We start from the raw sequence: 26718 nt of genomic DNA, 5'->3' as shown, positions 1-26718 counted from the left end.
GTTTATTAATTGTTCCTCTCATAGCCTAAATCATTCCCACTGTTTTAGCTTTGAGCCAAGTGCTATTTCACATACTGACAGCTCTCCCCTTGGGAAGAATGCATGTTATTGAAGCAGAATAAATTCTGTAGTACCATTTTGTATTTTTAACAGCATGTTGCTAAGGAGAAGGCTAGAAGAACACTTCATTTTTTTTTGCTTACAAAAAAGGGATACCACACTGATGGTAAAAACAACAATAAATGGACCAATGGCTGAAAGTTAGATTTAGCACACTGATGTATAAAAAAAGGCATTTTTCTCTGCCATGAAAAAAAAATTGACATAAATTAAAGCCAGTGAACTGTATAAAGCACCTGAAACCTGAATGTATAAGAGCGTAAACATTAGGTTCTCTCTTTGTTGGGAGACTATCTGTGTGTCCAGAATTATTGGGCGACTATTAGTGGGCAGAAATATTATACAACTAAATGAAAAATGTAAATTTTCCCATCTCAAATGTTTATTTTCATCTGTTGCAATGAGAATAATAATCAAACAACTCAAAATGTGCAAAAATACATTTCAAAAAATTATTAGTGACCAATATAGCTACCATCCTCCATCTAACTGGTGTCTGGGTTGAAGTGGAGGTCTGTGTTCTTTACTTATCCATCCACAAGCACATCTATCTGCTCCATAAAGAGTCACTCTCATCACTCCATAAAACCTTTGAAAATTCTGTCTTCAGATATTTCTTTATCTTGTTTAGTGGTGGTTGGGTCTCAGCCTATCTTGCGTCTTATGGTCCAGTGCATCTTATAGTCCGAAAAATACGGTAATAGTGGAATATTATATATTACATAGAAAAGGTCCAAAGCAGCATGAAGACTTTATACAAAGTCAAAAAGAAGAGAGTTCATGGAGAAAGGTATTACGATAGAAAAATAAGTCCAAGGATGAACAGGCAGGTCCAGAAATGGGTAAAGAAAAGAAAATTACCAAGCTGTAAAAGTCTCCCCATATAAGAAGTAAAAGAATGTTTTAGAAGAAAAAAGCGAAATTCAAAAATAAACAAAGAAATGAACATCTAAAGGGAAGGAAAAGAGGCCTGCATATGTGTAAGGGTCCAATTCTGCAGCTATGCGGTGCTCGGTGGTAGTATCCGGCCACAGAGTGATGCCTTATACGGCGTGTGGGCTGGATTAGGAGCAACATCCTGTGACGTGAGTGCCGGAATCGGTAGTGCACATGTGTAGAGTCAAACACTGGCAGAAAAGGCCGATGACAGCGCAGTCATGCGCAATAAATATCTGAAGAAAGGAAATTGGATATGCGCAAATTCCGTGTACACGCGGAAAATGTCAAAATGTACGTTGAGAGATAGAAGCAAAAGCGGACCAGAGGAAGAAAGTTAAATAATGGTATAAGAATTAAAGAAAACATAGAAATGAAAGATTAAGGGAAAAATTGAAAAAAGGGGTTGAATAAAAGGAGAAAAAGGGGAAGAAATGAGGGGCAGGGTAAGTAAAAGAAGAAAAAAGCGGGAATTGAGGGAAAAGGTAAGAGAAAAGGAGACTAATAGGGGACAAGTGTAAAAAAGGGGGGAGATGGAGACAAATGGAAAAGGGAAGAGGACAAATAGAAAAGAAAATGGGGAAACATAAAAAGACAACTAAAAAAGGAAAAAGAAGATAAAATGGACAGATAAATAAGGACAGACAACAGGGACTTGACAAAGCTAAGAAAAGGACCATATGGTGTATAGGAATCAACACCTGGAGAAATGTTTTAGGAAATCTAGGAAAAAAAGAAAAATGGATGATTAGTAAGCAGTCACAAGTATTATTCTAATTAAATCAATTCAGATGTTATTACGGAACTCAATCACATCCCCTCCTGGACAAAGGTACATGTTCTATGATTTGATATTTAAGTTGAAAGATAATGTGTCCCATAGAGCTGGAAAAGGTAAGAGAATGTGTCCGCAACGTATAGTAGATACAGTATATGCTGTGATATGTGATCTCGGATATGCTAAGTGGTTTCTCCAACATATCTGAGACCTGAGATATCTGAGACAAATAAAATACATTTTAATTGGGTAATGGTTACCTGAACAAGTATTGGTAAATGAGTCCCCTCTGTAGATATTGAAGCACTGTAAGCAGCTCAAACATGGAAAGGTACCCCTACGTTGTGTAGAAGGAGTATGTTGTACTGGCCCAATGAGTTTGGACCTGCCACTGCTGTGACCAAATGATTCTTTATATTCCTAGATTGATTGTTACATAAAAGGGGTTTGGTTACAAATTCTGGAATGTTAGGGTCCAATTTCTGTAATGAGGCCCAATAATTCAAGATTCATTGGTTAATTTTCCCAATAAAAGGATGGTAAATGCTTACGAAGACCATTCTATTACAATTCTTGCATGGTGGGTTTCATGGATGATTGACTTTCAGGATATGTTCTGGATACCCTCTGTGGTGAAATTTTTGAGCCATTTCATTATGTCTAATGTCTCAAACAGAGTCATCAGAGGCAAAACTTACCATGTCAGTGAGGTGATCTCCATAGGTGGACTTCTCCTCAGAAGAGAGGCCAGGTGGATTCTGCGTGCATGCGCACTAGGACCGACAGGTTTCAATGATAAAATTGATATGTCCGTGTTTTTATAACAACTTAATGTTCTATATTGATTTTTTTTATATTGATCATGCACTATTCATTTTTAATGATGTTATTATCACTTTTGTATTGTCTTTCACTCTAGTAGGTGGGTGTATGTTTGGTATCAATCAATTATGATGTCAGGTGGGGGCAGGTACCTTTGCTGCATTAAGGTATAGGTGCCGCTCCACTTCCTCCTGTCAGTAGGACCCGTGGAAGTGCAGCCACGCGAAACGGCCATTGTCCTCGCATCTTACACATTGTTCCCCTGCTGAAGATTTTAATGCTTCAATAAATCTTGGATTTTATGGGATGGTGAGTGCCATCCTTTTCTTTTCTTTTCTTTTGAATGGACTTTGTTTTTTCTTGGATTGAGCACCCATGCTTTCGGGCATATAAGTCTAGAGGTTTTGTGACCCCACTGTTGGGTTAAAGAGTGCAGTGGTGCAGCAGTGCAGATTATTTGCTTCTTCATATAGAGGCAATATGATGCACTATACAGTGTTGTGATTTAGGAAGGGATTTTTTGTATGTTTAGGATGACAACTTGAAAAATGTAACAGACTATTTCTGTTGGTTGATTTTACAAATAAATCTGTTTCTAAGGAACCATCTGCGGTGATGGTAACCAAGTATCAAGAAAATGAATAATATGGTCATGGTGATGTATAGAGAAGGTCAGATCCGGAATATATGTGTTAATGTCCTAAAAGAAGGGAGAAGGGTGTCATTATCGTCTGACCAAATGAGAAAGATATAATCTGTATATTGCATTAAATAAATGACATGATTCTGGAATAGGGAATGATTATAGACAAAAGTGTTCTCAAATCCTGCCATGTATATGTTAGGATATGGAGGTGCCACGTTCTCCCCCATTGATGTACCCTTTTCCGTAAAAACAACTGTATGGGACACTATGTGGGGTGCATTATACTGTATGGAGCACTATGTGGGGCAATTATACTGTGTGGATCACTATATAGGGCCCATTACACTGTATGGAGGATTATGTGTGGCACATTATTCTGTGTGGAGCACTACATGAGGCCATTATACTGTATGGAGCACTATTTGAGGCCATTATACTGTACAAAGCACTATATGGGGCCCAGTGTACTGTATGGAGCACTATGAGGGTCCATTATACAGTATGGAGCACTTTATGGGGGCCATTATCCTGTATGGAACACTGTAGTGCCCATTATACTGTATGGAGCACTATGTGGGGTCATAATACAGTATGCAGGACGATATGAAGTCATTATACTTTATGGAGCACTATGCGAAGCCATTATACTGCATGTAGTACTTTATGAGGCCTATTATACCGTATGGAGCATTATATGCAGCCTATTATACTGTATGGAGAACTATATGTGGCCATTAAACTGTATGGAGTGCTATGTGGGGCACATTATACTGTATGGAGAACTATGTGGCATCATTATACTTTATAGAGCACTATGTCACTATGTGAGACCATTATACTGTATAGAGCACTATGTGGGGCCATTATACTGTATGGAGCACTATGTGGGGACATTCTGCTGTATGCAGAACTATGTAGAGCCCATTATAATGTATGAAGCACTGCATGAAGCCATTAATCTGTATGGAGCACTATGTGGGGCCATTATACTGCATGGAACCCTATGTGGGGCCTATATACTGTATGAAAGGCAATGCATGGCTCCTTTATACTGTATGGAGGATTATTTACTGCCCATTATATTGCATGGAGCACTTTTTCTGACCAATATATCGTATGGAGGGCTGTGTGGGGATTACAGTTGGAGAATCATACTGTGATGGGGTCAACATATTTTACTTGGGGTATTGAGGGTGGGAACAGTAGGGTCATCATACTGTGCATGTGTAGGGTACTATGGAGGAAGTCACTATGGGTGTTGGTTACTGTGCTTGGGGACATACTTTATTATTTGTATTATTCAAGGTTTTTAATCCTTTGTTATTACATATTTAAATTAGTCCATGGGCTATATGCTTTATACTGCTCTTAGATAACATATTATATTATTCCAACATTTTATTCTAATATCTATTAATTATAATGTGCTTTGTTTCGTGAGACAACCCCTTTAATTTGTTTCCATATGAAAAAAGTTCATTGTTCTATTTAATGATAAGGAAAAACTTCCTCAGTTGTAGATTTTTTTTTTTAAATAAATAACAAGGTTGGCCCGTAACTTTGCCCAAGATTTTTTTGGTCCTCTGTGTATTTGAGTTTGACATCCCTGTTCTAGAGGTATTGATTAACAGTGTAGCTACCTTTTGGTGGCACTCCTATAGAGCGACAGTTTTGTTTTTTCTGGAGATCTATTTTCTATATTTATTAATTGAGAGCATTGCTATAAAAAGACTTCTGAATCTCCAGAAAGAGAATTAGTAGCTTTTGAGAGCATCTTTACTGTGATAAATTACTGTAAAAAAAAAGTAAACAATGATATTAAACAGAACAAAATCATAATGATTACTTACAGCACATTTTGTGTTGTGACTAATAAAATTTAGCTTTGATTTCACAGAAATTTATGTTCGGTGTTACTCCTTCTTTGGGCACATACATAGGGATAACCTTGTCTTCATAAACGCTATAAAGTGAGAACCCCCGAGGATTCAGCAATTAAACGGAATTCCAAACAATGAAATAAAAAGCTTGCATTAGCTACACCGTGTGTTGTGCAGGTATGTGGTCGGTTAGTAATAGATCACTGTCATGCAAGTGGGTGGTTGATTAATGTGTTTTGTTCAAATGGACAAAATCAGCAGATAAAGCAATTCGGAGAGAAGCTCACTGATAAGATATATGAAGAATGAGTTCTAAAGTCACCTTTATGAATCAGATAGAAATATCTTGATAACTAGATAATGTAGATATTATGCAAATGAGTGATATAATATTTTAGTTTTCAAAGCAGGCCTTCTGTCAATTCTGAAAAATTAAGTTTTGACTGCTATTAATCCCAACACCCCCTGTTTGCAACAAGAAATGCACAGAAAGGTCTAATAATTAAGCAGACAGAGATATGATTAAACATGGAGGCTGCCTTAGGTGCAGCTCTACTGATGAAGCAATTCAGGTCTCTCACTTAAAGCTTAGGGCCCCGTCACACGTAGCGACTCACCAGCGATCCCGACAATGATATCAACTTGTCAGGATCGCTGGTGTGTCACTACATGATCGCTGGTGAGCTGCCATAATGACCCATATCCAGCAGCTATATCATTATGAACTGCTCCTAATCTGTGTGCCCTGATGTGCCCTGATATCTGGAGGGGGTGAAACGCATAGGGACGATGCTTATGGGACTGGATTCAGATAAGTAACCTATTATGATCTGAGCTGGGCATGCGTTTTCTTTTATGCTAACTGTGGACTTTCAGATTATAATATAGTATCCCCACGTTTAATGGGCACTATGAGCCATTGAGCATGCTTAGATATTTATTGACTGAGTGGCTTTATACTTTGGGTTTATTTATTTCATATGCAGTTTATTGCAAAAGCCCATTATTTTGAGGGAAAGCTTTAGACTAGCAATCTTTCCAGGTAGTGGAACTCTTGGCCAATTAGTATTTTATATGGCCTAGTTTACGGGATAACTACTTGGCGAAGAATACCTCTGATTGAGGGTCAGTCTTTATGAGCTCGTTTAAAATTGATATGTGCAATAAATAAGTGAGCCATTTTTTTAACTCATAGTGTCCTATTTTTGGTAATAGCATTGTCTTTTTCAAAAAATCCTCATTGTCCACTTAGTCTTCTTCTTTTTTGTTTGGGTGGTGATAGGTTTTGGAAATTTTGTTTTGATCTCATTCCAACAGGATTTTTATATGATGAAATAAAATTACTGTTTTTATGTAATGGAGAGGGTACATTGTGCTAAACTTTCCTGTTGGGTTAGTATATATTGCTTTTTAGACCTATCTTAGATGGTGTTAGTTATTTGGCTATGTATACATTCAGTCTATTAAGGTAGTAGAATTTAAAAAAAAATAAAAAATTCATGGGTTTTCGTTATGGTGGAGCTACTAGAGAGATCTGCAAACCATTATAAGAAGTCACATTTATTTGCACAAACCACATTTGGACAAAAATGTGTGCCTTTTTGCAATTTTGAACTGCCTTTGCATAGATTTCAGATTGTGAAGGACAGCAAAAAATACAAAAGATATGAAAGAGGTGTGTGCCTCTGGGAGAATTTGGTGCATCTTATCCAGTAGACTTTTTACTTAAAGGTTTTCCCACTTTTAGAATAGTGATCTCCAAATATTTGCTGTCATGTAAAATAACACAGCCAGATACCACTTGTTCTGGTCTCTGTGCTGCAGCAGTGATGTCACAAATACAGAGCGGATCATGGCTGTAGCCACTGTCCTTGAACTCAACAGCTGCATATTTTTCATCACTTATATGAGCATCACATTTCTATAATACTTTTTTCTGTATACTATTACATTATTCATATGTATTGTACTATGCACGGGCATGAATCACCTCATATATGGATATTGGTAAGCCCTAGCCCCAAAAGTGGGCTTATCATTGGTGCAACTTGTGCAGCCGCACAAGGGCCCAAGATGTAAAGGGGAGACTTCTACCTCCAAAACAAGTGGAAGTATATATTAAGACAAGGTACTGAATAAAGATGAGCGAATATTTCAATGTTCGATTTGGATTACGTTCACCAAATTTGCAATATTCGCTGATTAATTTGTCGAATATTCGACGAACATAACTGAATGCCATTCACGTCAATGGGAGGCAAAAACAAACACATGCACAACACCTTATAATAACCCCAAAATGCTGCCAAAACACATAAAATTAGGGGCAGACATCAGGAAAGTGGCCTCAGTTCACCCACAGTACTAATTGTAGCATGTGTGATATACCAGCAAGAGGTATTCTCAGGAATAAGTGTGTATCGCACAGACAGAAGTCTGTTGCAATCTAAATCCAGGACAGGTTGCTGGGGTTTTTAGTCCCACAAGCCTGTATTCTTAGTAAAGGGCTGGATTTAGGGATCACCAGAAGTGATGGGTGGGACTGGTTAACCACACACCTCCGAAGAGGTGTGGTCCTATGACATCAGGAAGGTCCTATATGTCTTCATGGTTGCACCACATGGGAAGACCATGTGTGAGATTGGAGCTCGCAAATGCTCCTTTCAGTCCAGGAAGCACTGAGGGTCCAGGCCACTGACAGGACCTGTATGAAGCCAGGCTGTGAAACCTGTGGAGCAACTGTTAGGCAGGTAACCCAAGCCTGGGGAACTGTGTGTGTTTGGCTCCAGACGAACCTGAATACTGGACTCTAGCCGAGCATGTGTGGCCACGGGCCTGATGAAGCAGAGCCCTGCTATGAACACTCTTGTTTTGTTTTGCCGGATTTGAAGGCTGTTTACTTTATGTTTGTACTGCTGGGTTTTATGGAGTAATAAACCCACATGAACTTTTAAGGAAAGACAGTCTTACCATCTGTTTTATCACTGTCAAGCAAGTAGACCTCAACCTGCTAGTGATCGCAGCAACACAATTGGTGCTAGACTGTGAGCATCTGTCCAGCAGGTTCCCTGGTGGACCACAGCAGGTGTTTGCTGTGGATCGGCGGGTCCACGAACTCTGGGTGGCTTGCTGTGGATCGGCGGGTCCACGAACTCCAGGCAGCTTGCTGTGGATCGGTGGTTCCAGGAAATCTGCAGTGCGGAGCCATGCAGAACCGTGCAGAGAGGTGCAGAGCCTTGAGGAGCTGTGCAGAACTGTGCAGAGTGGGGCAGAGCCTTGTGGAGCTATGCGGATTCTCGCTGTGCGGACTCATGCAGAGCCTTGTGGATGCGGGCAGAGCCTTGCGAAGCGATGCGGAGCCTCGCTGTGTGGAGCTGTTGAGGCAGATGGACTGCCATGCACAGGCGGTGAGGGGCCTGAGAGGGCCATTGGGGAGTCCACAGCGTGCACCACAAGGAGGGAAAGTTGCCCCAAATAGGCAGAGTCCTAAAAGGGGGCAGTGTTCCAAAAGGGGGTAGTTACCCAAAAGGGGGTGGAATCCCTAAAGGGGTGGTTGCCCAAAAGACCAAACCTGAATACTGGACTCTAACCGAGTATGTGTGGCCACGGGCCTGATGGAGCAGAGCCATGTTATGTACACTATTGTTTTGTTTTGCCAGATTTGAAGGCTGTTTACTTTGTGTTTGTACTGCTGGGTTTTATGGAGTAATAAACCCACATGAACTTTTAAGGTAGTGTTTCTCAACTCTAGTCCTCAAGACCCACCAACAGGTCATGTTTTCAGGATTTCCTTAGTATTGCACAGGTGATGGAATTAATGCTTGAGCAGGTGTTGAAATCACCTGTGCAATGCTAAGGATATCCTGAAAACTTGACCTGTTGGTGGGTCTTGAGGACTGGAGTTGAGAAACACTGTTTTAAGGAAAAACATTCTTGCCGTCTGTTTTATCGTTGCCAAGTGAGTATACCCCAACCCACTAGTGATCGCAGCATCACACATTGCACTGCAGCAATGAGCCAGGCATGAGGTATCGGGGTCTGCGACAGCATTTACAGGATCAGTGTAGGCCTCCAGTGCTGGGAGCTTGGATACCACATGTTAGGGCTGGCGGAACACACCAAATTATAAAATAATAGTAGGTGCGTTCGCCGCCCGGGGTCCACCGTGCAGAGGTGGTACGCTGCTGCTAAGTAATGGCGGATGCCTTATATGGTGGTATAACACACGCGGGTTAAATGTCACCGGGTGTGCGCTGGGCAGACTCTGTTACCTCACAGAGCCGCACTATCGCTAATACACAAATTCCGAGCCTATTCACACTCACAGCGCTCGGGGAGATGAACGCTCGGTCTATGGTCACAGAACCCTGGCCCCAGGACATAGGACCAGCGCCCCTCTAGACCTACTGAGCGTGTGGCCTCGCAGCTGCGAATGCCGCTAACTGAATGTGACTGCCACGGAGCGACAGTGCTAGGCGTGGTACGATGGTGCCCAATGGCAGGCGACACCATCGGACGCTAGTGCTGGGAAGTGACGAGCATTTGTGGCCTATGGTTAGCCACTGACTGGCGCTGACTCTGAAACTAGTTCCCTAACCATTTACGTAATATCCAAGGGAGGGGAACTTAATGAGTCATTCACCTGGTACATGCATCCATCATCATCCACACATATAGCAACAAGAGTCTATACTAGCTCGGCCATGCGGACCTCTTATAGCCGTTCACTTCTGGGACCTTCCTGATGCTCAAGATGGACCAATCGGAACAGGAGAAGGACCTGAGCATGTGACTCCCAATCCCCAATGGGAGATCGTCTCATGAGCATGCTCAGTGGGCCGAAGGAAAGACTTAGCCTCTGGAGTCTTTAGCTGCTGGCCAGGTTGCATTGCCAGAACTGAACCGGAGGTGGCAGTAGCAACTGATCCCATAATGCTGGTGTGGGCTGAATGCCGGGATCGTGAAGTCTGCTGAGCAGACTCCACTGCAGCTGGAGAGGAATGGGAGACCGAAGGTGGCAAGGCTCGGGATTCCCGCTGTGCAGCACCCGGAACCTGATGCCTAACATTACCCCCCCTCCTAGGGCCCCCTCCCCTCTGAGCCTCGCTGCGCTCAAAGGAAGTAATAAGGAGTGGAGCGTGGATATTCTCCACTGGCTCCCAGGTCCGAGCCTCAGGACCATGACCCTTCCAGTCCACCAAATAAAATTTTTTGACACGCACCACCCTGCAACCCACGATGGCATTGACCTCAAACTCGTCCGACGACAGGTCAGATGTCCCAGCAGATGACTCGGAAAACCAGGACAAGTGGGCAGGCTTAAGGAGGGGAACATGAAAGGTGTCAGAAATGGCCAAGTGGGGAGGAAGAGCCAAGCAATAGACCACAGGGTTGACCTGCTCCAGGACCTTGAAGGGACCAATGTATCGTGGTGGAAACTTGATGGACTCGGCCCACAGCCTGATATTTCATGCAGAGAGCCACACCAAGTCGCCAGGGGCAAAAGTCGGAGAGGGACGCCGATGTGTGTTGGCGGACGCCCTCATTCTCTCCTTAGAGGCTCGAATGGCATCCTGAGTGTGATCCCAAATGTTGCGAGCCTCCACTGCCCAGTCTGCCACCCTGGAATCAGTGGAAGACACTGGCATCGGGACGGGGATGTGCAGATTCTGGCCGTAATTATGGAGGAATGGAGTCTGACCAGTGGAGTCAGCTACTGCATTATTCAGGGCAAATTCTGCCCATGGTAGTAAGGATGCCCAGTCATCCTACCTGGCCGAGACAAAATGTCACAGGTATGTGACCAGAGTTTGATTAGCTCTCTCAACCAACCCGTACGTCTCAGGATGATAAGCAGAGGACAAATTTAGCTCAATACTGAGTAGACTGCAGAGCTCCCTCCAAAACCGAGATGCAAATTGGGGACCTCGGTCACTAACTATCTTGTCCAGCATACCGTGCAAATGAAATACATGCTTTATGAACAGCGCAGCGAGACCATGGGCAGAGGGCAGCCGTGCGAGTGGCACCAGATCCACCATTTTAGAAAAATGATCGGTGATCACCCAGATGACCATGCTGCCACTGGATTTGGCCAGGCCGACCACAAAATCCATGCCAACCATCTCCCAGGGTCTGTCTGCCGCCGGCAAAGGGTACAGTAACCCAGCCGACCTCTGCCTAGAGGACCTGTTCCGAGCACAAGAGACTCATGCCTGAATGTATTCTCTCGTGTCCCGAGCCATGTACAGCCACCAATAAGTCCTTGCCAGGAGTTCCGTGGTCCGCTTATTACCAAAGTGACCACCCACCCTGGATGCATGCGCCCATGCGAGAACCTCTGGCCGCAGACGGGGAGGAACAAAGGTCTTGCCCGGTGGCACTGACTCAAGGGCAACTGGTGCCATGGTCCTCAGGCTCTCAGAGAGGACGATTAGCCGAGGCTCAGCCTCCTCCTCCTCCGCTGACACTACCGAGTGAGAGAGAGCATCAGCCCGGACGTACTTCTCTCCAGACAGATAGTGCAAGGTGAAGCGGAAGCGGGAGAAAAAGAGCGACCACCTAGCTTGGCAAGAGTTCAAGCGCTGGGCCGTTTGTAAATAGACCAGGTTTTTATGGTCGGTGTACACCTGAAAGGGGAACGGGGCTCCCTCCAGGAGATGTCTCCACTCAGAAAAGGCCAATTTCATTGCCAGCAATTCCCTGTCCCCGATGGAGTAGTTTCTCTCCGCCGGTGAGAAGGTCTTTGAGAAGAAGAAGCAGGGATGCTTCCGACCTTGAGCATCCTTCTGGAAAAGGACTGCTCCTGCACCGACGGACGAGACATCCACCTCTAGGATAAAGGGTTTATCCACATCGGGACGGTGGAGGATGGGAGCACCAGCAAAATGGGTCTTAAGAGACGAGCCGGCCACGAAGACCTGTGCTGACCAAACCTTGGGATTGGCTCCCTTTTTGGTGAGGGCGACCAAAGGAGCTACCAGTGTGGAGAAGTGGCGAATGAACTGACGGTAGTAATTAATGAATCCCAAAAAGCGCTGCACCGCTTTAAGAGAGTGGGGCTCCTGCCATTCCATTACCGCCTGCAATTTGGCAGGATCCATAGCCAGCCCCTGGGCCAAGATGATATAGCCCAGGAAAGGTAAAGACTCCTGCTCAATCTGACACTTCTCCAACTTGGCGAAGAGAGAATTCGCCAGCAAGCGGTCGAAGACCTTGCAGACGTCTCTCCGGTGAGAGGCCAAATCTGGAGAGAAGATGAGGATGTCATCCAAATAAACCACCACCAAGGTGAAGAGCATATTGCGAAAGACATCATTTACGGAGTCCTGGAAGACAGCTGGGGCATTACAGAGGCCGAAGGGCATGACCAGATACTCATAATGGCCATCCCTGGTATTAAAGGCTGTCTTCCACTCGTCCCCTTCGTGTATGCGAATCAGGTTGTAAGCCCCACGAAGGTCTAGCTTAGTGAAGACCCGGGCTCCACGCAACCTGTTGAACAACTCAGAGATCAGGGGAAGAGGATATTTGTTTTTGACGGTTATTGCATTGAGACCTCTATGTGATGTCACGGGTGACTGGATACCCCAACTCCAGCAGGGCAAATTTCTATGACACCCGTGACACTGGATACACCGCCTCCACATGAAATGTGCAGCCGGATACACCGCCTCCAGCAGGCGAATTTCAATAGTTACACGTGTTTCTGGATACACTGCCTCCAGCAGAACGAATTTACAGAGATAAGGGAAACACCAGGGAAACCGATACAATGGAGGGCCCTGCAATAGGGAGCGGGGACGTGGAGACCTCCTGCACTCCCCTGAGTCAGTGTCTCTACACTCCTGATGGTCCCTAGGCAGGTTCCGCACCTGGCGACAAGCAGGATACCTAAAAACCCTAGCTCTCCCTGCACCTATCCCTTTCTAATGAATTGGACGGTGCAGAAACTAATCCCACCACTGTACTAAAACACACATAAGGAAAGTTACAAACAGGGAAAAACCACTTAGCTTTGCTCTGTTGCTATTGCTCCCAGCAACAGAGTCCAGCACCTGAGTGCAGCTTTCCTCCTGAATAGCTGCTATTTCACCAAAGCTTTGTCAGAGCTGCAAGGAACTCCTCACTGTTGCTCCTTCTACACCTGGACTCTGACTGAGCTGCAAGGAACTCTTCTCTAGCTCCTTCCTCCACCAAGGATGGTTGGAAATGACCAATATCACCAACAGTGAGTGAGACCACCTGACTCTCCTTTATAGGCAAGAGCCAGAGCCATCACATCTGCTAGTGATTCCCGTGCAATCAAACTAAAGGAACAAAAAGCGCAATAGGGTCTTATCCGGGTTATTGTTAGAAGAATAAATTAGAATCTACTCACCCTTTTCAGGAGAGGTTCAGGCATGTAAGATCGTAGTCAGCTTGCTGCATGTCCAAAGGTCAGCTCTGTGACCGTAAAACTTCAGATTCCTTAGGATAGATTCATGGACTTCAGTGCGCTGCTAGACAAATTCACTAATCCAGGTTGTGAGAAAGATTAACTGTTTATTTACCAACGCGTTTCAAAGTGTATACCACTTCTTCATCAGGGGATGACAACTCCTCACTGTTGCTCCTTCAACACCTGGACTCTGACTGAGCTGCAAGGATCTCTTCTCTAGCTCCTTCCTCCACCAAGGATGGTTGGAAATGACCAATATCACCAACAGTGAGTGAGACCACCTGACTCTCCTTTATAGGCAAGAGCCAGAGCCATCACATCTGCTAGTGATTCCCGTGTAATAATACTAGCCAAAACCGGGGGCAAAACTAGAACTAAAGACACCACTGTGTAATGACCCTAATGGCCACCGGGGGCAAACCTAACTTTAAGCAAACAGCTTAAAGGAAAAAAAAGGTTACATGTGCTTTTATCTGTCACAATCCAGCATGGATCGTGACACTCTAATCAATGCACGGGCGCAGCTCTCCACTCTTCTTCTATACGAAGAATCCCACCCCCGCTGGTGACAACGACTTCCTAATAAACCACCTTGCCAGGTTCTCACGGATGTACTGGGACATGGCCTCCGTCTCCGGAAGGGACAGAGGATATACGCGACCTCGAGGAGGTTCCGCGCCTGGCAAGAGGTCTATAGGACAGTCATAGGGGCAATGGGGCGGAAGGGTCTCATCTGACTTTTTTGAGAACACGTCCACATATCGCTGGTAGTGACTTGGGATTGCAGAACATGGTCCTTCACACACCTATCCTCACAGGACTTGCTCCAAGCCAGTATTCTCCCCGAGGACCACTCTATATCGGGAGAGTTGCAACGCAACCAGGGAACTCCTAGGATGACCTGGTCGATGCCCTCCGGCATAATAAGAAGCGACACTGTCTCGAGATGGGACGGAGGCAGTGAGAGTTTTAATGGAGCAGTCTGATGGGTAATTTGCGAGGGTAATGTTGAACCGTTCACTACTCTGATGGTGACTGGTTGAGGTAGCATAACCAAGGGGATTGTGTGCTGGAGCGCAAAGGCTGAGGACATAAAATTACCCTCCACTCCAGAATCTATGCAAACCTCCACTGCCATAGGAGAGGAGCCGAACTCCAACACCCCCTTAAAGGTTAGCTTGGAGGAAAATGGTGTGGTGTCTCGTAACCCTCCTGCTGTTGCCACTAAACGCTGGCATTTCTCTGAACGCTGTGGGCACCTATTTACAAGGTGACCAGACTGTTGGCAGTGAGCATGCACCATGGAGGTTCGATCTGGGTGGAACTTAGAGCCCGTGTGAGGCACCTCCCTAACTGACGACGACTCGAACACTCGATCGGGAGACACCAGAGGTTTGGAGAAGGTTGGAGCCAACCTAAACCTCTGTCTGGACTGGGAGCGCTCCTACTCTCGCTCTAAGAAGCGGAGATTAATACAGTTGGAGATGGTAATGAGCTCCTCCAGAGTGACGGGAACCTCCCGAGTGGCCAGAGCGTCCTTAACGTGGTCAACCAAACCCCTCCAAAAAATTGGTATTAGAGTATTGTCTGACCATTCCAGCTCAGAAGCCAGTGTCCGAAACCGAATGGCATACTGATTGACCGGGAATGAACCCTGTGTCAAGGCCAACAGCTGGAGCGTGGTATCGTGTGTGACCTGTGGTCCCAGAAAGACCTGCTTCAGAGAGGCTAGGAACTGCGAGGCTCCCTGAACCACGGGGTCACCACGCTCCCACAGTGGGGTGGCCCACTCCAGAGCCCTGTAGCCAGAAGGGACACGATGAATCCGACCTTAGCCCGCTCAGAAGGAAATCACGTGGCCAGCAGCTCAAGCTGAAAGCACATTGGCCCACGAATCCCCTGCAGGAGGCACTATCGTCCGAGAACTTCTCGGGCAGGATATCATTGGTGCATGGATGGACGTAAGAGACAGCCTCAGCGGCTGCCTGAGCAGCGGCCACAGTAACATTCGCAGCTGAGGTTGAACGCTCAAGAGCCGCCAACCTGCCCCCAGCTGCTGAATGTGCTGCAGTAGCTGCTGCTTATCTGCCATTACTAGCCATGCCCTGGCGCTAGTATAATGTTAGGGCTGGCGGAACGCACCAAATTATAAAATAATAGTAGGTGCGTTCGCCACCCGGGGTCCACCGTGCAGAGGTGGTATGCAGCTGCTAAGTAATGGCGGATGCCCTATATGGTGGTATAACACACGCGGGTTAAACGTCACTAGGTGTGCGCTGGGCGGACTCTGTTACCTCACAGAGCCACACTATTGCTAATACACAAATGCCGAGCCTGTTCACACTCACAGCGCTCGGGGAGATGAACGCTCGATCTATGGTCACAGAACCCTGGCCCCAGGACATAGGACCAGCGTTCCTCTAGACCTACCGAGCATGTGGTGTCGCAGCTGTGAACGCCGCTAACTGAAGGTGACTGCCGCGGAGCGACAGTGCTAGGCGTGGTACGATGGTGCCCAATGGCAGGCGACACCATCGGACGCTAGTGCTGGGAAGTGACGAGCATTTGTGGCCTATGGCTAGCCACTGACTGGAGCTGACTCTGAAACTAGTTCCCTAACCACATACGTAATATCCAAGGGAGGGGAATCTTAATGAGTCATTCACCTGGTACATGCATCCGTCATCATCCACACATACAGCAACAAGAGTCTATACTAGCGCATGGCCGAGCGGCTGTGCGGACCTTTTATAGCCGTGCACATCTGGGACCTTCCTGATGCTCCAGATGGACCAATCAGAACTGGAGAAGGACCTGAGCATGTAACTCCCAATCCCCAATGGGAGATCGTCTCATGAGCATGCTCAGTGGGCCGAAGGAAAGACTTAGCCACTGGAGTCTTTTGCTGCTGGCCAGGTTGCATTGCCATAACTGAACTGGAGGTGGCAGTAGCAACTGAACCCACAACGCCGGGATCGTGAAGTCTGCTGAGCATACTCCACTGCGGCCGGAGAGGAATGGGAGACCGAAGGTGGCAAGGCTCGGGATTCCCGCTGTGCAGCACCCGGAACCCGACACCTAACACCACATGCAGCACCTCTACCTGCTTTCAAGCTGAGCCACACTCAGGTGGCACTAATGTCTGTTTTGTAGACTACCATTGTCAGAAAAATCTAAGGTTAGTAACACGGGTAGTTGAGTCCAAAAAAGTGGAGTCCTTACGGGCAACACGTATGAAGGAGACCGAACCAGGAGTCTACACATTTAAAAAATTTAGTGGCAGACACCTCTTCCACTACAGCCAACCCAGCAGATGGAGACTGTAACAAGCAAGGTGGTGGAATCACTGTTCCGTATCCCTCTGAAAGCCTGGAAGGGGCGTGACTAGGTGGCCTACCAAATCCCTACTCAGACAAGTAGCAGCAGGCGAAAACTGTGACCCAAGTAGGTACAAAGAGGTGGCACCAGGTGCTACTCCATGACTGATCTGCAGAAGGTGGCAGCTGACCCCCTACAGCACTACAGCAGGTAAGCTGCTACAGTACAAAGGAGGGATGAAAAATGCAGGCAGGCACTGTAGGGACTCTGGAACCACAGGTGCAGATGGAACCAGCTGAGGAACAGAAAAGCACTGGCAGGCGTGGGCTGGACTGTGTGTTAAACAGATGGGCACTGGCAGGTGCAATCTGAAGTAACTGATGGACAGAAGAGTGCAGACAGGTATGAGCAGAAGGGCACAAACAGGTAAGAGCAGACAGGTACAGGGTAGGCAAGCTTAACCGGCTGATGGACAAATGAGTGCAGACAGGTATGAGCAGACGGGCACAGACAGGTAAGAGCAGATGGGTACTGGGTAGACAAGCAGACAGTGAATAGCAATGGATAAAATTTAACTTTTAATCAGGGTCTAATTAAAATGTGACAAACAACACCCTTGTGAAAAAAACTCAAAACCAAAAAACCACAAAAGACATGAAGACACAGATAAAAATACTCGCAGATATTTATCTGCCTACAAATGAGTATGAGGCCTCTAGTAATTAGTGAATATTCTTAGTGTAGTTGTCTAGAGGAACCACAGTATTCAATATAATGTACTTGCACTGTGGTCAAAAAAATCACATTTCCATCATCACAATTATTAGCCACTGCAAATAAGGAAATAGAGTAGGGAACTTATCCATAAATGTTTTATATAAAGCAATGAACAATAGTCCCCTTTAAACCAATATCCGTAACACATGGGCATATAATTGCATATAGTCACAATTCCACAAAATATACCATAGACATTCCATAAATGACATGAGGCCAATATATATGCAGCATAAAATATAATATAAAGGCAGGAATGAAGGAAGAGAGTTCGAAACTGGTCACACTAAAAGAACCATAATACCTCACTGAATCAGTGAGCATTCAAGGTGACCATGAAAGTTCGAACACAGCAATGCCGCATTTATCACATATTACTGCGGCTTTAATATTGTCAGATCTCACCCAAAAAATGAGGAGTCCATTCCTTCCAATAACCTTTAGAATGACCGTAGAACCATGACGGGCGATACCGGGCACTGCCTGCCTAGAGGATTGCGTCTCCCGACGCGTTTCGTTATAGTACACTCATCAGGGAAGTTATAGCAAAAAATTTTTTTTAATATAACACAGGCCGAAGAACCTTCACTTGTTTACCCCCTACAGATGGGGTGATTGAGAGCCTGTCAGCTGACATGGAATTGGACATGCCTGCTGGTTTTTGACTGATCTTACATACTAAGCAAACCCCATCTTTGTCAATCCACCGTAACATCCCCACCTGCACCTCTCTCACAGTCCAGTAGCTTGTCGTGTTCACACTACTCCACCCTGTGTCAGCACAGCAGCAAACCCTTGTTTGTGCAGTTGTACTCACGTAAAAGATTCTTCACTCCTACACATGGCAAAGTTAACAGCTTGAATTTCACCATCTTCAATCTACTAATAATAATAACCTTTGTTAATGTATCACAAACACATTACGCATAGCTTTACGAGTCAGCAGTTCCTATAAAACAGTCAAAAGTTACCAAGTTTAAGATAATCAAACAATTCAAGCAAAAATAATGATGACCCTGCTCTTCATAGCTTACAATCTACAATGAGGTGGGGGTGACTCCAATTACAGGTGCTTATTTACAATGATGGTGCAACCATATTGAGGTAATGGGGGATAGATAAAGGCTGCATGAGTCTTATGGATGCAGTTGTGTTTGATGGTGAATTATGTTCCGAGAAGTAGAGAATAAGCTACATATATAAAAAGGACTTTGATTAGGGAACGTGATAGGCAGCCCTAAACAGATGTGTTTTTAGAGAGCACCTAAAAATGCTGTAGTTACACTCCTAATTTCATGGGGGACAAAAGGTAAGAGGTGAGTCATCTAGGTAGGAGATTGAACTGAGCTGGACAAAGTCCAGATCAGGGGTGTTACCGTCTTTGTGTGTCTCAGATTTTGAAAGTTGTGAGAGGCCACGAGAATTGGCTTGAGATAGAATCTGGGATGCAGTCGGGGAGGTAGAGCTGTTGAACTCTCCCAGTATAAGGGTTGTCAATCCTGAGGACAAGAAGTGTGGCCACAACACATAAAAGTGGTCAAGGAACTGGGTGGGTGAGCCTGGGGCCCGGTATATGACTGCTACTCTAAGGTAGAGGGGTGGAACACCCTGATGGTGTGAACCTCAAAAGAAGAATGGCGTCCAAATGACCTGCATTTATTTGTTGGGTGAAAAACAGGATTGTTGCTGGCAGCGAGGAGTGTAGGGTTATCTTGGAGTTAGCAGTGATCGAACAGTGGGATATACGCATATTCAATGTGTTGTAATCTGGATGTGGATAAGCCGTACGCGCACTATTACTTTTCTGAGAACAAATTTTTAGGAACCAAATGTGGCATCCTTGGATGATTCCTCGCCCAATCGTGTCATTGTCTGGATGATAGGGGCCAACTGAGAGCTATTCGCTACTAAGATCACAGCACTTGTTTCTGTATGACTCATGGCCTGTGATCTCTGTGATTATTGCATGGCCACTGCAATCTGTTGACCACAGAAATGCAGCCTTTCCACCTTATGGATACAGATGGTTTCTGAAAGCTGATAGCCGTCTCAGTCCCCCCAATACCAGGTGCCCAGTCACCATTACTTCTCTAAGAAAGATGTGCCTGTGCTACAGCAACAAGTCTCAGACAACATTACCTGTTCCCTGAAAAATTCTATGTCTGCCAGGGTGCACTTCAACAATAACACCTGGACGAGCAAGCATGGAAAGGGGGGTTACAGCTAGATGACAAGGCACTGGGTGACTCTGATGGCTGTAGGGGCTGTCAGGGAAGGTGTTGCTCCACAAGTCTTGCAATCCCCAAGGCTTGCAGGGTCCTTGGGGATAGAGAAATAAACCACAACACACCATAAGATGGATAACTAAACTTCTAAACAGCTAGGGTTGTAGAACTAAACCACTACAAACCATATGATGGATAACTATAATAATAGACAACAGGGGCTGGAGAACTAGACTACTACACTAAGCTATGATTGCATAACTAAACAAATTAACACCAGAAAATGGAGAACTAAACTAATAGACAACAGGGATTGGAGAACTAAACTATTAAACAGCTTGGGTTGGGGAACTAAACTAGTACACAGCAGAGGATTGCTAACTAAAGCAATAGGCACCAAGTCTTGGAATCCCCAGGGCTTGCGGAACAAACCTCTGTATGTAACAGTTCCTGCAGTGCTTCTGCCTCTTCCACCTCCTCTAGGGCCTCCACCTGCGCCCTCAACCTCTGCCTTAATTAAACACACGTTACAACACTGCAAACAAAATCCCTCCCCCACCTCCAGGCTGCACAGCCAGGGCTCACCGTAATCAGGCAGTGTTTATAATAATATGCCTTGGAGATCACAGTCATACAGATCAACAGTTGTGGACAGCTATCCATGCCAAGTTTGAGCTGTGGCTGTCTACACTCAACCTGGAGCCTTGCCTTGCATGGTTCGCATCCTCAACCTGATGGTACAGCAATTCCTCCGCCACTGTCCCAGCCTGGATTCGCTGCTGCAGAAACCACTGTCGTGCTGACTCCCACCATTCCACATCAGTTGGAAACGAGATATTTTGGACTACTGGTTAACCGGTTGATATGCAATATGACCACACCGTGGAATTAAACTCTGCACATGTTGCAGCGACTGTGGCAGCAGCACCGAGACCTGGTGCAGGATTACATTTTTCATAGCCTGGCACAACGCAGTAGGGACATGGTGCAATTTACACTTGCATACTGGATACAGGTGAAGAACCTCTCACCCTTCTGTACGTTTTATTAATGGCTACTAAGATGGTTAGCGGTGATGATGCCGTCATCAGCATCCCTATTACTGTCATCTACATGTTGGAGCACACTTTAAATAGTGTGGGTGAGCAGGTGGTGGTGGTGGTCCTGAGGGAAGAAGAGGAGAAGGACCATGAAAAGGATGAGAAGAGGTGATTGGCGGGCAACAGTTAGGAGATGAAGACGATAATGATTCCCTCTATGTTGTCCTTGGTTGTCAAGAGGGGATGGAGGAAGAAAACTTGAGTGTTATACCACCACCAACACACTGTGGATTTGGACCTCATGAAAGAGACCAACCCATAAGCGCTTCTTGCAGCACTTTATGCAACATGATTGTTACCTGTATAGTTATGATTCCAAATAATGCTGACTACTGGGTTGCCAATGTGTTCTAGCCACAATACAAAAGTAAATTTTGCCTGTTGCCTCCTCCCCTAGAAAGGGACACACCCATGCAGCAGTATCAAAACATGCTGGAAGACAATCTTGACAGTGGTTTTCCCTAACACAGCAGTAAGGCACACAGTTTGAATCTCAGTGATAGCCTTCCAACTACAGAAACGTTCAGTTGTCAACGTAAAAACATTAGCAGTCTTGCAGCGCTGTAGTCCTGTGTTACAACCCCACCAAGGACAGCATCTGCAAAGAGTTTGCATGTTCTACCCTTGTTTGCGAGGGTTTACTCCCAGTAATTATTTTTCTACCCACAATACAAAGACATACAGATAGTAAATTTAGATTGTGAGTCCCAATGATGACAGTGCCAGTAATGTCTGTAAAGCGAATGTTGAATTATTGGCGCTATATAAGTGATAAAATCCCTCAAAAAATTGAAAGTGATACTCAGCCACACTCAGGTGGCACACATATCAGTTTCGTAGATTACTATTGTCAGAAAAATGTAAGGATTGTAACATGGGTAGTTGACTCAAAGACATTAGAGGACTGCCAGTATCGGAGGCCTACTGCTACATACAACACACATGAAGGAGACCCAACGCGGAAGCTACACATTTACAAAAATTAGTGTCAGACACTAACAAAGTGGCATCAATTTAACCACAGTAGAAATAGTATAATAGGGACTGACAGGTCTTCCACTACACCCAACCTAGCAGATGGAAACGCAAGCAGGACTGTTCACATTTACATTTCCACAAAGTATTGTTAACATCTCCAGCAGCAACAGTAACAGTATGCATAAAAGCCCCACTAAAGATATCAGAGACAAGAATTACACAAGAACGATGCAGCACAATAAAAACTACAATATCCAGTAACAGAAGTTGTCAGTTGTCATTGGATCAGACGTCATGTTAGTGGGTCACTAGTGCTTTCAGAAACATTAACATCTACCCCACATACACTTCGAACACCAAGCCTAATCCCCCTTCCTCCACGACCTCGCTTTTTCACAGTCATGTTGCTCAGATAGTATGGTAGGAGCACACTATTAGCAACTAGAAATAGATTTTTTACTTTGCACAACCTCTGCACACAGCTGAATTTCAGCGGCACAAAATTAGAAGGTGAAATATGGTGTGACTCATCACGTTACTCACAGCAGAAATAATTGTTTCAGTGTCAATGAGGTCTGTATGACAAAGAAGATCTGCTCCCAAAAATTTTAAAGTGAGATGTCCCCTACTGTATGACATTAGTAACAGATTATTTTTTGGTGTGAATGAGGTCTGCATAACATTGACTAGATACTACAAAAAATTTCAAAGTGACATGTCCCCTACTGTATGACGTTTGTAATTGAAGAATTTTTTTGGGACTGTCGATAAGACCGGTAGTTGAGTGGATTCTCAAAACAATTTAAAAGTGACATGTCCCCTACTGTATGACGTTAGTAACAAAATAATTTTTTTGGGCCTGTCAATAAGGTCTGTCTATCATTGATGAGATGCTACAAACAATTTAAAAGTGACATGTCCCCTACTGTATGACGTTAGTAGCAGAAGAATTTTTTGGGGCGGGAATGGGAATGTACAGCAGGATCAATTACAAGGCGGCTATGGGAAGTACAAGATCCAGGATCCAGCCTACAACTATTACTCATCTACCCAACACCAATTACCAGAGAGCATTTGATGCTCATCAGAAGATAGGTGTAACAGATGGGTGTCTCAAGATAGGTATAAAATATGCCTGTGAGAAATTGAATGCCAAAGATGCACATATTCTAGAAGATAGGCTCCAAAATATTTCAAAGTGAGATGTCCTCTACAGTATGACGTTAGTAGCAGAAGAATTTTTTTGGGCCTGTCGATAAGGCCTGTATAAGATTGAGTGGAATCTCCAAACAATTTAAAAGTGACATGTCCCTTGCTGTATGGCGTTAGCAGCAGAAGAATTTTTGATGGCAGGATTGGGAACGTACAACAGGATCAATTACAGTGCGGCTAAAGGAAGTACGAGATCCAGGATTCAGCCTTCAACTATTACTCATCTACCCAACACCAATTACCAGAGAGTATCTGATGCTCATTAAAAGATAGGTGTAACAGATGCACGTCTCAAGATAGCTAAGTATAAAGGATGGCTGTGAGAAATTGGATGTCAAAGAAGCACATAATCTAGAAGATAGGCTCAAACAATTTCAAACTCAGATCTCGGCTGCTGTATCACGTTTGTAAAAAAAATAAAATAAATTAATTTTAATGTGCAACAGCTCTGCACACAGAACAATTTCAATGCCACTTAATGAAAAGGCTGGATATAGCAGGCTGTATCACATTTATCAACAGAAAAAAATAAATATCTTAATGTGCTTGAGGTCTGCACACAGCTTCTTATCACCGCCACAAAATGACAATGTGGGATACGGCAGGCTGTATCACATTCAGCAACAGAAAAAATTAGAACCTTTATTAATGTTCATTTGGTCTGCAGACAGGTTCATAACACCAACACAACATGACAAAGTGGGGTACGGCGGGCTGTATCACATTCAGAAAAAGAAAATGTTCTAATTTTTTTTTAATGCGCGTTAGGTCTGCAGACAGGTTCATATCAATGCCACAACATGACAATGTAGGATATGGCAGGCTGTTTCACATTTAGCAACAAAAGAAATTATACTTTTTTAATGTGCCTTAGGTCTGCAGTTTCATATCACCACATCACTAAATGACAAGGTTGGATACAGTAGAATTTTTCACATATAGCTATTGAAAAAAAATATTATTTAGACTTTAGACTGCTATACTTGTGCATGGAGCACAATAGAAGCAGTGCACAACACACTTGTAGGACATGTGCCCTGCCGGCTTTGTCTGTGGACTTCAGTAATGGTGCAAAAAAAAATCCAGAAGGTACATTTTACAGCCACACTGGACACTATCCAGTTACACTATCTGACTCATATACAACCGCCTAACTAACTAGCTAAAATCTTGCTGTTAACAGTGTCAGCGTCAGGAGCAGCCTCTCTGCGCTGTTACAGTGTCGCTAAATGGCGCTAAAACATGATGTCCGCTCTTTATATGGAGAGGGACATGTGATTTCAGCACTCAATGACACAAGCCGTTGTGTCAGGACATTGTGGGTGTTTCCTGCGCCCTGATTGGCTAGCTGCAATGTGCACACATAAAGTTAGGGAAAAAAAAGACTGCTGTTCTGTGCTTACCATCACGCCGCACCTCTGAGCTCTTCAAACAACCTCCCCTCATCAAACACTTGCCAAACGCTCAAGATACACTATTATTATCGTTGCTAAGGTGCTGAAAATATTTTTGTGGCAATGCAATGCACTTTTACCAAATGTTACCGATTTTTACAAAATTTTGATCAGGTTTCCGATCACGAATCTGAATGTGCCATATTCGTGCCGAATGTATGTTTGGTGATTGTTTTCCGATCAAATTCACTCATCACTAGTATTGAACTGCAAATGGTCCATATTTTGTTCTTTCAAAGGGCCCTCTTCTCTCGGTATCTGCTCCTGTTATGCCCTATGCCCTAATGAACAGTTGCATGAGACAAAACCTTTGACAGAACCCCAGCTGTCTTCTGATGATCAAAGTTTCAAGGGAAGTCCTCGCCCCTTGTATACTGTTGTGATAGTTGTGATCATAGCAATAATGTGTTTTTAGGTCACGTTCATGTAAGGAGGTTGACAGGACCGTGGGTACCTGCATGCCTGGTCTTGGAACTAAGAGGGTTGCATCATCTGTTTCCGGGAAGCCTGAGAGAGGCGGACCGTCTCCTGCTGCAGGAGGGAAGGAGGAGAGAGACGGGGCTTCTTGCTGACAGGAGGGGGCGGGGAGAGCCTAAAAAGAGTGCGTAGACGCTGCAGGAGGGGTTGGCGCCAAGTAAGTGCAGCATGCAGAGCAGAGAAGAGTGCGCTCTGCTTCCCCCACCAGAGAGTGCTGGCCCTGTGACAGGCCGTGCTTCTGCTGTTCTGCTGTCCAGGATAGGAGCTGTAGTGCTGGGGGGATTAGCTGTGCCAGCAGAGCCGTGCCAGCAGTGAAGAGCCGTGCAGAGTGGAGCGTGCAGAGCTAAGCCAGGTGCCGTACACTATGAGACAGTGAGTACCGCACCCGCTCTGCCCAAGAGTGACCGCATACTTGACAGACCCCTGCATTCAGGTCCACCCCTTGTGGACGACTGACTGTCAGCTCCTCGCTACCCTCCACACTCGGAGGTTACCCCAGTTGAAGGCAGAGACTGCACTGAGTGTGCAAAGCAGAGAGAGAGAGATGGACGACTAGGCCAGAGCCTGAATACTAAGGACTTGTGTACACCACAGAGTGAAGTCTCGCTCCGGCGGTATCTAACGTTGGACTCAGTACCATACCAGACATCGTTAGGTACGGAAAATCTGCCCGCCATACAGAGACTACGACGAGACGACCTGCACCGCTGTTGTCGGTGCCACTGTTGGATTCCCGCCTGTCAGAGACTCCGTCGAGACGACCCGCACCACCATTGCTGGTGCCACCGTTGGAACCCAGATCTTCCTCACACCTGAAGTCTACAGTCCGATAAGTTTTACCTCTTTATTACTAAACTCTCGTTCGTCCCTCACCCACCCTGCCATCCTCACAGTTCTGCCCCATTCCTTACCATCACCCTACAATCCCTCACTCCCTGCGTGGAGTACATCCCCCTGTAAATAAACTTGTTTAACCCTTGCTCTGACTCCCCGTGCGAGACTGAATCCCGCATTTACATTCACACCTTCAGTATTTGGTCAGTATTTCACATCAGTATTTGTAAGGCAAAACCAGGAGAGGAACAATCATAGGGAAAGTATAATAGAAACATGTCACCACTTTATCATCAACTATCTTATGGTGAATCGAAAGTTTAGTGCTGATATTAAATTCATAAGAATTTAACCCTATAGTAACCCTTCCTGAGACATTCCTACATCTGCTGTTGGTTGGCGCTTGGCACAAAATGCAAAATGAGAGCAGGAATATTTGACACATGTATCTTTAGTAGGACGTGTTCAATATCATTGTCAAATATCGGTTTGCCTATCTTGTGCAATATCTTTCAAAGGTTAATTTAATCTTGTGTTGATTATACATTAGCGCTTGTGTGTCTTTTCAGATGTAATCTGTGATAATAGTAGTAGACCTTTTAATTTTCCAGCTAACAATTTGTCAGCTTTATTTGATTTTTTTTCCAATAAGTAGCTTTTTAGGCCACCTTAATGATTTTTACTTTGTTTAAAGAGAATAACCTTCATTTTCGAAAGTAGC

The sequence above is a fragment of the Dendrobates tinctorius genome, unplaced genomic scaffold, assembly GCF_039654945.1.
Source record: "Dendrobates tinctorius isolate UK_male_01 unplaced genomic scaffold, ASM3965494v1 ptg000122l, whole genome shotgun sequence".
Classification (NCBI taxonomy): Eukaryota; Metazoa; Chordata; class Amphibia; order Anura; family Dendrobatidae; genus Dendrobates; species Dendrobates tinctorius.
The sequence above is the reverse complement of the archived record's forward strand: the minus strand, read 5'-3'. Positions refer to the sequence as shown.